The sequence below is a fragment of the Pseudophryne corroboree genome, chromosome 7 (genome assembly GCF_028390025.1).
Source record: "Pseudophryne corroboree isolate aPseCor3 chromosome 7, aPseCor3.hap2, whole genome shotgun sequence".
In the NCBI taxonomy this organism is placed as follows: domain Eukaryota; kingdom Metazoa; phylum Chordata; class Amphibia; order Anura; family Myobatrachidae; genus Pseudophryne; species Pseudophryne corroboree.
In genome coordinates, this window is record NC_086450.1 from 169,836,553 (window position 1) to 169,852,944 (window position 16,392).

Consider the following 16,392-nt stretch of genomic DNA (forward strand, 5'->3'; position numbering starts at 1 on the left):
GAATGCTGAGCCGCTGCCTCCCATTATTCGTAGGCAGGGTGCCACCTAGCGGGGACTAGCGGAATACATTAATGACTGCTGTAGCATGCTGCTGGTGGATTCCTTGCAGCTATAGTAGTATAGCTGCTGCTGAACTATATTGAACTCTACTGCAAACAAACGGAATTTCAGTTTACTAAAATGATAGAGGGTATACGATGAAAAATAGCGGTACAGTTGTCATGGTACCGATTATTTCCTTGCAAAGTGACAGCAGAATTGTGCATCACTACTAACAGCCCATTTCGAAATGAAATTTCTTCCAGCAAATGACAATTTGATCAGACACAAAAATGAGACCACATCTCAAATATAAAATCATGCCTCACTGCAGCCCCCATTAGGTCAGGATTGTCTGTGGTTTGTGTCGGTTTCACAATTCACTTTGAGCTGTAATAATAAGGGTTTTCCGGATCATGGTAAATAAACTCGGACTAGTTAACTTATCATCATTGATTGCATTTGATCTGGGTGCGATAGTAGTGCCCAAGATCGCATTGCAGAATACGATCACATCGACGGCACATATATCAACGCAAACCCACAAGCCCGACCCTGCAATGTGCTGTGACCGATGCTTGGGCTTTTGCACATGCGTGGTCCGGCTGCCCGCACATGCACAGCGGCCACTTCCAGGGAAAGTTCCGGGGGAACCCTCTGCCTGCCAGGTATGCTGTGTGTAGCCCATAGGCTACAATGGGCTACCGCCACCGGTAGCTGCGGGGTCGCTTTCGGGATTGCTTTGCATTATGGAAATTGATACATTTTGCGTCATCGCATCCCCCGTTGAAAGCTGAGGATGCGCCTGCAGGTGGGAATGGAGGGATCGCAGCAGGTGTTGGAGACTAGGTGATTCATCGCGCCCTACGGGCGCTCTTTACACCGTAGAAAGGGGCTATGCCCCCTTAACACTTGCACGCTCTTGTGGCGTGCAATATTTTTATTATATGGAGTATTACCTCCAATCTTAATTGTATGAGTGGTTAAATATTGCACGGACAAAGGGTGTGTGATGGTTAAGGGGTCGTAACCCCTTGCAATGGCTTGAACAGCGTACGCAGGGCCTGATGAATCACCTAGTAGGTGCTGTGGTTGGGGTAGTGGCGGGTGCTGGGGAGACGCGTATAAGGGAGGGGGTCCGGGGGTGCCTGCGGGTGGGGGAGGGGCGGTTGCAGGGGTGCCTTGCGTGGGGGAGGGGCTGGTGCGGTGGTGCCGCAGGTGGGAGAGGGGTGGGTGTGAGGGTGGGGACCTGAAGCCATTGCAGGTGGGGGAGGGGCGTTTGCAGGGGTGCCGCGGGTGGGGGGGGGGAGGGAGGGTGCTGTGGTGCAGTGGGTGGGGGCCCGGAGGTACTGCAAGTGGGGGAGGGGCAGGTAATGCTTCTCCTCCTGGAAGCAGCTAAGCTGCTGTCCTGCCTTTGGCATTGGCTCTCCCGGAGACTCGCACAGCAGACAAGCAGCCAGTCACTATTGTTAGCGCTGGTGTCCCAACGAGCCGCATTACAGAGATGAAGATGCACTCAATAAACTACAGCTCCCAGTAGCCCTTAGCGCCGAAATGCTTCAGCGCTAAGGGCTGCTGGGAGCTGTAGGCTCCCAGCAGCGGCGCATTGGGACACCGGCACTAACAATAGTGACTGGCTGGCAGAACTGACTGACTGGCTGAATCAATGTAAAAGGTGAGAGTGCCATGCAGTGTCAGTGACAGTGCACACCCACTGCACTGCACAGCACTGTCACCTTTCACATTGATTCAGCGTCCAGACATTACCCTCCGCGATATCACCCACTCTATCAGTTACATTAGCCATCTCTGGGCTTCCAGGCCGGCAGCCCAGGTGCTGTGTTGCGGAGTCAGGGCCTATGGGGCTCTGGGTGTGGCTGTGGCGGGGAGGCACTTCTGTGACATCACGCGCAGAGGAGGCTCTGAGGCTCAGAGAGTATGCGGTGCAGGGAGGGCTATAAAAGCTTTCATACACATCTATGCCAGTGGCCGCAGCAGCTTTTGTTCCACCTGCGCCGCGGCTAGGGAGTGGGGATTGTTGATGCCGGAGGGGGCAGGCGGACTGGCAGTAGGTCAAAGGACGCTGCAGTAAGAGGATTTTTATTTTCCCTATCTATAGTGCAGAGACTTGCTGCAGATGCAGTGGCATACCCTCCAAATGTACCTTTTTGGCAGGCACAGTACCTTTTTTTTATGGTCTGTACCGATTTTTGGCTCTCCAAACTTCCATTGAAAGTATAGGAAAAGGGGCGTGGCCACCCTGTTCAAATTTTTTACGATTTTTATGTCTAAATTGTTGGAGGGTATGTTGCTGCAGATGCAGTGGGCCTATTCTGGGGTGTGGGCCTGGAGTTGCAGCTCCATCAGCCCCATTGTTAATCCTGCTCTGGGAACACACAGCAGCCAAAGGGATGAGCCGCCCATTGGATGTAACCTGTGTGGGAAGGCGTTTCTCACCCAATAAGCTGTGGACTGGGTGTGATAGACCTGCTGCTAACCCAATGAGAGCTCCGAGCCACGCCCAGCGTTATACACACAGGCACAGAGTCACAGATATGGGCTATTATATAGGAGATATCTGCAGTGGTCCCTCTGTGATACATTCAGGGGATACTTAATAGTTACAGCTAACCCCAGAAAACAGGTGTTTTTGGCAAAATATCCACAAATAATGGGGGTCATTCCGACCTGATTGCACACTGTCGTTTGTCGCAGCGCAGTGATCATTTCACTACTGTGCATGCGTATGCACCACAATGCGCAGGCGTGTCGTACGGGTACACAGCGGATTGTTGCTGGGCGATGGATTTAACAAAGTATCCATTCGCACAGCCGATCGCAAGAAGATTGACAGGAAGAAGGCGTTTATGGGTGTCAACTGACCTTTTCAGGGAGTGGTTGAAGAAACGCAGGCGTGTCCAAGCGTTTGCAGGGTGGGTGTCTGACGTCAATTCCGGGACCGGACAGGCTGAAGTGGTCGCAGAGGCTGAGTAAGTTCAGACCCACTCAGAAACTGCACAAACTATTTTTGTAGTGCTCGGCTGCACAGGCGTTCGCACACTTGCAAAGCTAAAATACACTCCCCAGTGGGCGGCAACTATGCGTTTGCACGGCTGCAAAAAGTAGCTAGCGAGCGATCAACTCGGAATGACCCCTATTGTTTGGTAAACAAAATTGTTCTCTAATGGGCAAAACCATGCGCAGTGCAGGTAGGGCAGATATAAGATGTTCAGAGAGAGACTGAGGGGGTCATTCTGAGTTGATCGCTAGTAAAAAAAGTTCAGAGCGCAGCGATTAAGTAAAAGAGCGGCACTTCTGCGTATGTGTATGCGGCGCAGTGCGCACGCGCAACGTACTTTCACAATGGGCAATGTATTTTTACACCATGTCTAGCGACGCTTTTCAGTCGTAATGTCAGCCGCAGAGTGATTGACAGGAAAGGGGCGTTTCTGGGTGTCAACTGACCGTTTTCAGGGAATGCTCGAAAAAAACGCAGGCGTGCCAGGAAAAACGCAGGCATGGCGGCCGAACGCAGGGCGTGTTTGTGACGTCAAATCCGGAACTGAATGGTCTGAAGAGATCGCAAGTGCTGAGTAGGTCTGGAGCTCCTCTAAAACTGCACAATTTTTTTCGTAGCCACTCTGCGATCCTTTCGTTCGCACTTCTGCTAAGCTAAAATACACTCTCAGTGGGCGGCGGCTTAGCGTTTGCACGACTGCTAAAAACTGCTAGCGAGCGATCAACTCGGAATGACCCCCTGAGTTAGGTCTGAATTAGGCCCTATGGGGGTCATTCCGAGTTGTTCGCTCGCTAGCAGATTTTAGCAGCATTGCACACGCTAGGCCGCCGCCCTCTGGGAGTGTATCTTAGCTTAGCAGAATTGCGAACGAAAAGTTAGCAGAATTGCGATTAGAAAATTCTTAGCAGTTTCTGAGTAGCTCGAGACTTACTCCTACACTGCGATCAGCTCAGCCCATTTCGTTCCTGGTTTGACGTCAGAAACACGCCCTGCGTTCGGCCAGCCACTCCCCCGTTTCTCCAGACACTCCCGCGTTTTATCCTGGCATGCCTGTGTTTTTCCGCACACTCCCAGAAAACGGTCAGTTTCCGCCCAGAAACACCCACTTCCTGTCAATCACACTACGATCACTTCAACAATGGAAATTCTTCGTTCGGACGTGAGTAAATCTACTAAGTTTTGTGCTAAAATACTTAGCGCATGCGCACTGCGTACCATGCGCATTTTCACCTTAATCGCTCCGTTGCGAAAATCGGCAGCGAGCGAACAACTCGGAATGACCCCATATATTCCCTACCACATGTACACACACACACATTCACACTAGGGTTAATTTTGTTGAAAGCCAATTAACCTGCCAGTATATTTTGGATTATATATAATAACTAGCTGAATACCTGTGCTTCGCTACGGGATGAGGATGGTAAATTAGAATTATAGATGTTTGTTAATTGACGTTGGTTGGAGATCTAGTATATAGGCTTATCTTGCTTCCCTGACCCACTTTGTGTAGTTGCCAGACCCTTATTGGTCTTCCCACTATACAACTTTCAGTCTGTGGTTTCTTTACAGTTTCTTATGTAGCGCAGCACGTTATGCATCTCCTGATATACTCTATGCTGCTGGGGGACCCTGCTACTTCCACTATATAACTCTGAGTGTGTGGGTTCATGCTACCTCCATTCCCCTCCTGACATCATGTCACTGCCCCGTCACATGCAGCCCTGTCCTGCCTAACATATCATGCATCTCCTAATATACTCTGTGCTGCTGGGGACCCTGCTCCTCCCACTATATGACTCTCAACGTGTGTCTTCCTGCTACCTCCATTCCCCTCCTCACATCATGACACTGCCACTGTCACATGAAGCCCTGTCATCACTGACATATCATGCATGTCCAGATATAGTCTGTGCTGCTGGCCAGTGGCGTAACTAGAAATTTTTCTCCCCCAAGCCAAAAAATCCTTCGGCACCCCCCCCATAATTAGCACCGGTAAAGGGACAAATATGCGCGCGCCGACAAAAAGGGTGTGTGGCTTCGTTGAAATGGGCGTGGCTTCGCGTAAAGGGGCGTGGCATTGCAGGAAAAGACTACCTTATACCCCAGTTTTGCAACCTGCACGCCCAGACGTTAGCCACCACTGGAAAAAAAATAATCCTGATTCATGCCCCTTACATTATTTGTCATTTTTCCTCCTTATAGTAATGCCCAGTATACATTATTCCACATACTGCAATGGCCTTAGCCATTATGCCACACACAATAATGCACATGACACAATATCCACACACTGTAATGCCCCCGACACATTATGCCACACACCGTAATGCCTGTGACACATTATGACAGGAATCGCAATGCCCGTTATACATTATGCTACACACTGCAATGCCCCTGATACATTATAGCACATACAATGTCTGTGACACAGTATGACACACACCACAATGATCCTGAGACATTATACCACATACCACAATGCCCGTGATATAGTATACAACACACCGTAAATGCCTGACACATTATGACACACACCGCAATGTCCGTGATACATTATGTCACACACCGTAATGCCCATTACACATTAAGTTCTACAGTAAGGCTTCTAATTACTTTTAAATTACCTGCTCGTTGCCAGGGGTTTCATGCTCTTGGTTCCATGCACGGTGCCAGGGATTTTCATGCTCAGGGTGTCATGCTCGTTGCCAGAGGTTTCATGCACTGGGTGTCATGCTCGTTGCCAGCGGTTTCATACTCTTGGTTCCATGCACGGTGCCAGGGGTTTTCATGCTCAGGGTGTCATACTCGTTGCCAGGGGTTTCATGCACTGGGTGTCATGCTCGTTGCCAGGGGTTTCATGCACTGGGTGTCATGCTTGTTGCCAGGGGTTTCATGCACTGGGTGTCATGCTCGTTGCTAGGGGGTAGTGCTTGTTGCTAGGGCCATGCTCCCAGTGCCACATATGCCCCCAGTGCCAGATATTCCCCCACAGTGCCAGGTATATGCCTCCAGTGCCAGATATTCCCCCACAGTGCCAGGTACATGCCCCCAGTGCCACATATACCCCCCCCAGTGCCACATATGCCCCCTCAGTGCCTGCTCCCCCCAGTGCCAAATATTCCCCCACAGTGCCACATATGCCCCCTCAGTGCCTGCTCCCCCCAGTGCCAGATATTCCCCCACAGTGCCAGGTATATGCCCCCAGTGCCAGATATTCCCCCACAGTGCCACATATGCCCCCTCAGTGCCTGCTCCCCCCAGTGCCAAATATTCCCCCACAGTGCCAGGTATATGCCCCCAGTGCCAGATCTTCCCCCACAGTGCCAGGTATATGCCCCCAGTGCCAGGTATATGCCCCCAGTGCCAGATATTCCCCCACAGTGCCACATATGCCCCCTCAGTGCCTGCTCCCCCCAGTGCCAAATATTCCCCCACAGTGCCAGGTATATGCCCCCAGTGCCAGGTATACGCCCCCAGTGCCAGATCTTCCCCCACAGTGCCAGGTATATGCCCCCAGTGCCAGATCTTTCCCCACAGTGCCAGGTATATGCCCCCAGTGCCAGATCTTCCCCCACAGTGCCAGGTATATGCCCCCAGTGCCAGATCTTCCCCCACAGTGCCAGGTATATGCCCCCAGTGCCAGATCTTCCCCCACAGTGCCAGGTATATGCCCCCAGTGCCAGATCTTCCCCCACAGTGCCTGCTCCCACCCCCCGCCCCTTTGTGTTGGAGGGACACGGAGCGCATAGCGCGCCTCTCCTGCGTCCCTCCTGGCTCTCCTGCCGGTCTAATAAAGGAAGTGCCGGTTCGTGAGCCAATCAGAGCTCACGAACGGCACTTCCTTTACTAGACAGGCCGGGGGAGAGCCAGGGAGGGACACAGGAGAGGCGCGCGATGTGCGCTCCGTGTCCCTCCTTACAGCAGCGGAGGGAAGGAGACCGCAGATTGACATGCGGACGCTCGTCCGCATGTCAATCTGTGCAAAGTCAGTGGCGCCCCCGCAGCCCCTCGCCCCCAAGCCACCGCGAGGACTGCGGGGGCAGTAGTTACGCCACTGCTGCTGGCCCACCCCTAGGGGTGCTAGGGGTGTGTTATCGTTTGTTCCCAGATTGTAAGTCATGTGTACCAAGTTTGGTGTAAATTGCACCAGCTATTGCAGAGGTATGCTGTCTGCGGAAATACTCTGTGCTGCCTCACCCTTAGGGGTGCTATTGGTGTCTTACCTGCACAGTGTTTGTTCCCCGATTGCAAGTCATATGTGTAGTAAGTTTGGTGTAAATTGGTCCAGGCATTCTGGAGTTATGCTGTTTACTGAAATACTCTGTGCTGCTGTCCAACCCCCTAGGGGTTCTAGGGGTGTTTTACCACCACAGTGTTTGTTCCCAGATTGTAAGTCATATGTGTACGAAGTTTGGGGTAAATTGCTCCAGCGATTCCAGAGTTATGCTGTCTATTGAAATCTTCTGTGCTGCTGACACACCCCTAGCGGTGCTAGGGGTGTGTAACCCCTACAGTGTTTGTTCCCAGATTGTAAGTCATATGTGTAGTAAGTTTGGGGCAATTGCTCCAGCCATTTCAGAGTTATGCTGTCTATTGAAATACTCTGTGCTGCTGTCACACCCCTAGTGGTGCTAGGGGTGTGTTACCCCCACACTGTTTGTTCCCAGATTGTAAGTCATATGTGTACCAAGTGTGGTGTAAATTGGTCCAGCCATTCCAGAGTTATGCTGTCTCCTGTTATACTCTGTGCTGCTGTCCCACCCCTAGGGGTGCTAGGGTTGTCTTACCCCCACAGTGTTCGTTCCCAGATTGTAAGTCATATGTGTACCAAGTTTTGTGTACATTTGTCCTGGCTTTCCAGAGTTATGCTGTCTGCAGAAATACTCTGTGCTGCTGCCTCACCCCTAGGGGTGTGTTACCACCACAGTGTTTGTTCCCAGATTGTACGTCATATGTGTACCAAGTTTTGTGTAAATTGCTGCAGGCATTCTGGAGGTATGCTGGAACATAATACACACACACATACATACATACATACATACATACATACATACATACACACATCCATTATTGGTGATTTCCGTGGATGGGCAGTGACATTTGTAAAACCACCTGGGACCTAAGGAGTATCTACTTGCCAAGTTTCAAGATTGTAGGCCTTGTGGTTTAAGAGATTTCGTGATGAGTCAATCAGAGAGCCAATCTCCTTTTTTGCCTTTAATATATATATATAGATGGGATCAGTACGAGATTCCAGGGGTCGGGATCCCGGCAGTCAGGAGACCGAAATCGGGAACCTGGCAGGGAGTGCAGCATGTCCCCTCGTGGGCTCGCTGCAATCACCACACTTTGGGCATGCCACAGGGTTCTACTCCTCTCCGGCTGGTGGCGTGGACCACCACCCAAGAGGTGTAACCAGCCGGCGCTCGGGACTCCGACCACCGGTATTTCATCTGGTGTCGGGATTCCGGCGGCAGTATCCTGACTGCCGGGATCCCGACAGGTGGTAAATTAACTGTTTCCCATATAGATCACAGTGCATCCGGAAAGTATTCACAGTGCTTCACTTTTTCAACATTTTGTCCTGTTACAGCCTTATTCTAAAATGGAATACATTTATTTTTCCCCTCAAAATTCTACACACACTACCCCATAATGACAGTGTAAGAAAAGTTGTTGTTTTTTTTTGAGATTTTTGCAAATTTATTAAAAATAAAAAACTAAGAAATCACATGTACATAAGTATTCACAGCCTTTGCTCAATAATTTGTTGATGCACCTTTGGCAGCAATTACAGCCTCAAGTCTTTTTGAATATGATGCCACAAGCTTGGCACACCTATCTTTGGGCAGTTTCTCCCAGTTCTCTTTACAGCACCTCTCAAGCTCCATCAGGTTGGATGGGAAGCGATGGTGCACAGCCATTTTCAGATCTCTCCAGAGATATCCAATCGGATTCAAGTCTGGGCTCTGGCTGAGCCACTGAAGGACATTCACAGAGTTGTCCTGAAGCCACTCCTTTGATATCTTGGCTGTGTGCTTAGGGTCGTTGTCCTGCTGAAAGATGAACCATCGCCCCAGTCTGAGGTCAAGAATGCACTGGAGCAGGTTTTCATCCAGGATGTCTCTGTACATTGCTGCATTCATTTTGCCCTCTATCCTGACTAGTCTCCCAGTTCCTGCCGCTGAAAAATATCCCCACAGCATGATGCTGCCACCACCATGCTTCCCTGTAGGGATGGTACTGGCCTGGAGATGAGTGGTGCCTGGTTTCCTCCAAACATGATGCCTGGCATTCTCGCCAAACAGTTCAATCTTTGTCTCATCAGAACAGAGAATTTTGTTTCTCATGGTCTGAGGGTCCTTCAGGTGCATTTTGGCAAACTCCAGGTGGGCTGCCATGTGTTTTTTACTAAGGAGTGGCTTCCGTCTGGCCACTCTACCATACAGGCCTGATTGGTGGATTTCTGCAGAGATGGTTGTCCTTCTGGAAGGTTCTCCTCTCTCCACAGAGGAATGCTGTAGCTCTGACAGAGTGACCATCAGGTTCTTGGTCACCTCCCTGACTAGGGCCCTTCTCCCCCAATCGCTCAGTTTAGATAGCCGGCCAGCTCTAGGAAGAGTCCTGGTGGTTCCGAACTTCTTCCATTTATGGATGATGGAGGCCACTGTGCTCATTGGGACCTTCAAAGCAGCAGATATTTTTCTGTACCCTTCCCCAGATTTCTGCCTAGATACAATCCTGTCTCAGAGGTCAACAGACAATTCCTTTGACTTCATGCTTGGTTTGTGCTTAGACATGCATTGTTAAGTGTGGGACCTTATATAGACAGGTGTGTGCCTTTCCGAATCATGTCCAGTCAACTGAATTTACCACAGGTGGACTACAATTAAGCTGTAGGAGCATCTCAAGGATGATCAGTGGAAACAGGATGCATCTGAGCTCAATTTTGAGCGTCATGGCAAAGGCTGTGAATACTTATAGAAATACAGAAAGTATTTTGATTCCCCATATTCTGCGCACAAATGTGGAATATATAAGGCTGCCCTATGGCTCAAAGATCAAAAAAAAGGTGTCCCCCCAAAACACCTGTAAATAGTATATATGGAAATTGTCGTAGGATCAAAGTTCCATTAGGCGCCTAGAAACAATCTCACAATATCAATTTCAGACAGAAAAACAACAGTAAAATGTAAAGAAATATACATCCCATGGGAAGATGTACTTAGTTTCCTGGGTCCTTCCTCATTCAATGTAGCAGCAGTGGATACAGTTCAACATATGAGGATAGAAGATAAAATGGCAACATTTTTAATATAGTCAATTTAATAACATCACATATACACAGTGCACATAACATAACATAAAATCACAATAAAAAGTCCCTTTAGCATCAGCCACAGTGGACCTGTAAAACAATTACTAGAGGATATGAGAACCGATGGTTCCTAGAGACCACTCTGGGCTCACAATACCCATCGTCGTATTGCTGTCCCTGACGACGGAGCTTGAGCCTTAAAATGTTTGGAATAAAGGACTTGGATCCAGTATTGTGAGCCCAACGTGGTCTCTAGGAGGGCACCGCAGCATGTCATCTATGAGCCAGTGAGGACTCTGTTTCCTTACCCTGCCCAGGGCTGGCTGTGAATAAAAGTCTAGGACATAGGGCCTCGCCCTCCATGTGCACTGAATGCTTCTAAAACATCTTGGTGGTGAAGGTGTGTAGACCCCTGTCCACTCCTCTCCATTATGGGGGAATTGAGCCTTCACTGAATTGTATGGTTTACAGAGGAGTTATTTATGTTTATCCCATGATATTTCTACTCTGGGTCATGTGTATAAAGATGGAGTCTTGTGCTCTTTTAATCTAGAATTTGGTCTCCTGTAGTCCATGTTCTATGGGTTTCCTTGGTTGTTTCATGTGCTATGTGCACAGTGGGAGGATTAGATACCCTTGCATGCTTTATTGTGTACACCTCACCCCCTATAACATTTATCTCCTGCATTTATTAATCCTTGTCATCAGCTGTAGTGGAGCACCCTTGGCTGGTTTCTGGCAATTGCTCTTGGCCTATGGCCTAGTGTTTACCTATTAGTCCGTTGTTTTGGCTTGCCTCTACCTCTGTCTGATCTGAAAACATGTATATTTGGCTTGGGTCTTGTGGATTCCTTGAATCATCATTTACAAACTTTTGTTACTGTTTTGTTTACATTTTACCACATCTTTGGATGGGTCCTGTGGCTACCTTGCTCCCCTCTTGAATTGGGCTAGTTCATTCTACCATAGCTCATAGATGTTTTATGTACAGTATACTAAATGGAGCTGCCCCTTGAAATTTGACATGGTATGGTCCTTATGGCAATCCTCTCATTCTGTAGACTTGAAGCCTCCTCACAATTTTTTTCTCTGCTGTCCTGATGGTGCTCCTCCTGCCTTCATAACTACTGTATGTTTATTTATTTATTTATTTTTGTTTTGTGATATTCAGTTATGGACAGCCACCTATTTATTATATTTTAATTTATTTATTTAGGGGGAGAGGGCCCTGCCTATTTTGTCAGTCGCGGGCTCCACAATTTCAGATGGCAGCCCTTTAGCCGGGGCCAGGCAGCGTCTGAGGCTGAGCCGAGCGCTACTGCTCAGCGGCGCTGCCCGGTCAAAAATCAATAATGCGCACTCGCAGCTTAATCTCACAAATCCCAGCATTTTTGGACCAAAATCCTGGGATCCTGCCGATCATGATCCCGGGATTGGCCACCCTAATCGGAAGATGCCATGTACCGTTGGACATTCATAGGGTTGTTCTAAAGTCTGATTATGCGGCTGTTGTCTGCTGGATGGTGTGGCTATTTGCATACTGCAGTGTATTAGAGCTGCAGCCAATGAGCGTCTCACTAGGCAGACCATCAGCTAAAGCATTAGCATACATTCGCAGTAATGGTCGCCTCTGAAGCAAGGGCTAAATTTCCTAAGCGTCAATTTTGCTGCCATTGGCAAACCAGCAATTTAATGTCTAAAAGTATAAGTATCCTTTTTAACTGTCATTTTAAAACCATTGTAGATGCCCATTGGTTTTTCTGTCCATATCTGCCGTACATCCTACACAGTTTTCAAGATTTGCACAGATCAATAGTATCTGCGAAGACTTTTACGCAGCAAAATGCAAAAAAATTGCAGAAATTTTAAAAAAATCATAATTAAAAATAAAATAAAATAATGGCATGGTGTTCTCCCTTCAAATTGATAGTCAGCCCTAGGCCTCTAAAATCCTACTAAATGTGTGTGTAGTATAAGCGCAGTGAGAGCCAGAAGGCCAGTGGTGTAACTAGAAATTTTTCTCCCCTGAGCCAAAAAATTCTCTGGCGCCCCTGCCAATTGCCTTTAGAGAAGTAAAGAATTTCCGTGCGCCGTAGTCGTAGGTCTGGAAAGGCCTCGATAAATTGGGTGTGGCTTCACTGCAAGCGGCGTAGCATTGCAGGAAAAGACTACCTTATACCCCAGTTTTGCAACCTGCATACCCAGACATTGGCCACCACAGGAAAAAAAATTATCCTTATTCATGCCCCTTACATTATTTGTCATTTTCCCTCCTTATAGTAATGCCCCTTACACATTATGCCATACACTACAATGGTCCTTAAACATTATGCCACACACCATAATGCCCACTACACAATATGTTACACAACGTAATGCCCCTGACACATTATGCCACACACCGCAATGCCCATTATACATTATGCCACAAACCGCAATGTCAATGATACATTATGCCACACACCGCAATGCCCCTAGACATTATACCACACACTGTAATGCCTGTGAAACATTATGACACATACCGCAATACCCGTTATACATTATGCCACACACCGCAGTGCCAGTTATACATTATACCACACACCGCAATGTCCGTGATACATTATGCCACACACTGCAATGCCCAATACACGTTATGCCCTACAGTAAGGCTTCTAACTACTTTAAAATTACCTGCTCATTGCCAGGGGTTTCATGCTCTTGGTTCCTTGCACAGTGCCATAGGTTTTCATGCTCAGGGTGTCATGCTTGTTGCCAGGGGCTTCATGCGCTGGGTGTCATGCTTGTTGCCAGGGGGTAATGCACGTTGCCAGGGGTTTCATGCACTGGGTGTCATGCTCATTGCCAAGGGATAAAGCTTGTTGCCAGGGGTTTCATGCACTGCGTGTCATGCTCATTGCTAGGGGGTAATGCTCATTGCTAGGCCACCGGAGCTATTGCAAAGTCCTCAGCAACTGCATACACATATGAAGCATTGTCGCAGTGCCCGAGTGAGTCTATGGTCACTCAGACTGATTGCGGCAGTAGCAATGCCGGCACCATGTTTCTTTACCTACATGATCGCAGCTGAAGGTATATACACACCCCAAAAATGGACATGACGCACCTGCATTTTTTTATGCTGCTTCCCATCACCTCCCCCAAACGGTTCCTACTTACCTTTCTGGAATCCCATGTTGGCAGTGGCAGCACTGCACAAATCAGCAGGAAAATGGAGTGGTGGCATTTTCCCGGCATTAAGCATTGATGGCCTTGGAAATGGTGAGGCAGACATTTTTACGGCAATTTTCCAAGACCTGTGCATACACAGTAGACTCTGGTACATCCAGAGATTCCAGCAGTGGCAACTACAGCATTACAGGGTAGAGATAACATATGCCAAGTTACATCAATCTGCACCCCACCTTCCACCTTCCCTGGCTCAACACTGTTCCCTCCCATCTCCATCCCCTCTGCTGTGCATCCCCCCCCCATAGCGACCAACCCCCCAAATATAATTACTGATCCACATTCAGTAATGCAAGGGGCATGGCCAAATCACGGAGGTGTGGCCACGCCCCGTTAAAAACAATGTTTCTGCAACCTGCATAGGGGAGAGCAGTAGGGATGGCCATCGGTACATCCCCCATCAATGGTTGCCATCAATCTGCACCCCACCTTCCACCTTCCCTGGCTCAACACTGTTCCCTCCCATCTCCATCCCCTCTGCTGTGCATCCCCCCCCCCATAGCGACCAACCCCCCAAATATAATTACTGATCCACATTCAGTAATGCAAGGGGCATGGCCAAATCACGGAGGTGTGGCCACGCCCCGTTAAAAACAATGTTTCTGCAACCTGCATAGGGGAGAGCAGTAGGGATGGCCATCGGTACATCCCCCATCAATGGTTGCCATCAATCTGCACCCCACCTTCCACCTTCCCTGGCTCAACACTGTTCCTTCCCATCTCCATCCCCTCTGCTGTGCATCCCCCCCCCCCCCATAGCGACCAACCCCCCAAATATAATTACTGATCCACATTCAGTAATGCAAGGGGCATGGCCAAATCACGGAGGTGTGGCCACGCCCCGTTAAAAACAATGGCCCTCATTCCGAGTTGATCGGTCGCAAGGCGAATTTAGCAGAGTTACACACGCTAAGCCGCCGCCTACTGGGAGTGAATCTTAGCTTCTTAAAATTGCGACCGATGTATTCGCAATATTGCGATTACTAACTACTTAGCAGTTTCAGAGTAGCTCCAGACTTACTCTGCCTGTGCGATCAGTTCAGTGCTTGTCGTTCCTGGTTGACGTCACAAACACACCCAGCGTTCGCCCAGGCACTCCCACCGTTTCTCCGGCCACTCCTGCGTTTTTTCCGGAAACGGTAGCGTTTTCAGCCACACGCCCCTGAAACGCCGTGTTTCCGCCCAGTAACACCCATTTCCTGTCAATCACATTACGATCGCCGGAGCGATGAAAAAGCCGTGAGTAAAATTACTTTCTACATAGCAAAGTTACTTGGCGCAGTCGCAGTGCGAACATTGCGCATGCGTACTAAGCGGATTTTCATTGCGATGCGATGAAAAATACAGAGCGAACAACTCGGAATGAGGGCCAATGTTTCTGCAACCTGCATAGGGGAGAGCAGTAGGGATGGCCATCGGTACATCCCCCATCAATGGTTGCCATCGATGGAGCAATCATCTGGAACCATCGATGGTTATAAAATATGCTGTCATTTACCAGCGATGTTTCCTGGTATTGAATAACCACGCATGCGCAGAAGAGGCTTTGCTGGAGAATGTCTGTGCGAGCAATTGTTACCTCTGCGCATTCTTGGTGTAGCTCCCCTGGCGGCTGGCTGCACACAGTCTCCCACTGAGTGATAGACACAGTAGGCGGGGAGAGGGAGGACGGGAGTGGGGAGAGGGAGGACGGGGACGAGGCTGGTGATGTGCTGACTGATAGCAGCCGCTATGCCTTCCCTTCCCCTCCATTACTGTATCCCGGCAGCACTAGACAGTAATGAGTGGAGCCAGGAGGTGAGGTACGTCTGGCCAAGGCAGCATCTATCTACCCCTGACTCCAGGCACAGTGCAGTACACAGTAAAAATCCATCGCCATCGGCCCCACAGCCCACCATCGATGGCAGAACACTATCTGATGATCCACCATCGATGGTGAAAGTATTAAATACTGGTCAAAAATCAATGATGATTTGGAATCATTGATGGTCGATGCCCATCCATAGAGAGCAGTGAGTCCCTCAGCCAGGGACAGATCCGGGGGTGGGGGGCGCAATCAGTACGATCGCTATCTCTCCCCCTGCAGGCAAAGTAGCCTCCCTGAATCCACCGCAGCCCAGTACACAGCAGCATGTACTGGGCTGGGTACTAATTACCCAGACGCCCCTCTAAGAAACCCGAGCCCAGGTAATTAGTACCCGCTCCCTAAACCCCTCCCTCCAGTCCCACCCCCTTTGGCTCCACTGTCCACATTATATGCTGAATGTAAAATGTGACTGACATTTATCCAGAAACACTTTAAAAATACAAAGGACATTAACTGTTACAGACAGAAGTTCTAATGGAAAAAAATAAAACAAAATATCTATAAATATGCATATGTTTCTTCGTATTAACACCAGGATGCGCCTTCATTTCTATGGCCCTCATTCCGAAATGATCGCACAAAAGGGGTCATTCCGAGTTGATCGCTAGCTGCCGTTGTTCGCAGCGCAGCGATCAGGCTAAAAACGGCATTTCTGCGCATGCGTATGCCCCGCAATGCGCACGTGCGACGTACGGGTACAAAGCCCGTTGTGGTTGTGCACAGGTTCTAGCGAGACGGCCGCAAGAAGATTGACAGAAAGAGGGCATTTCTGGGTGTCAACTGACCGTTTTTAGGGAGGGTTTTCAAAAATGCAGGCGTGTCTTAAAAAACACAGGCGTGGCTGGGCGTTCGCTGGGCGGGTGTATGACGTCAAATCCGGACACGAATAGGCTGAAGTGGTCGCAAGTGCTGAGT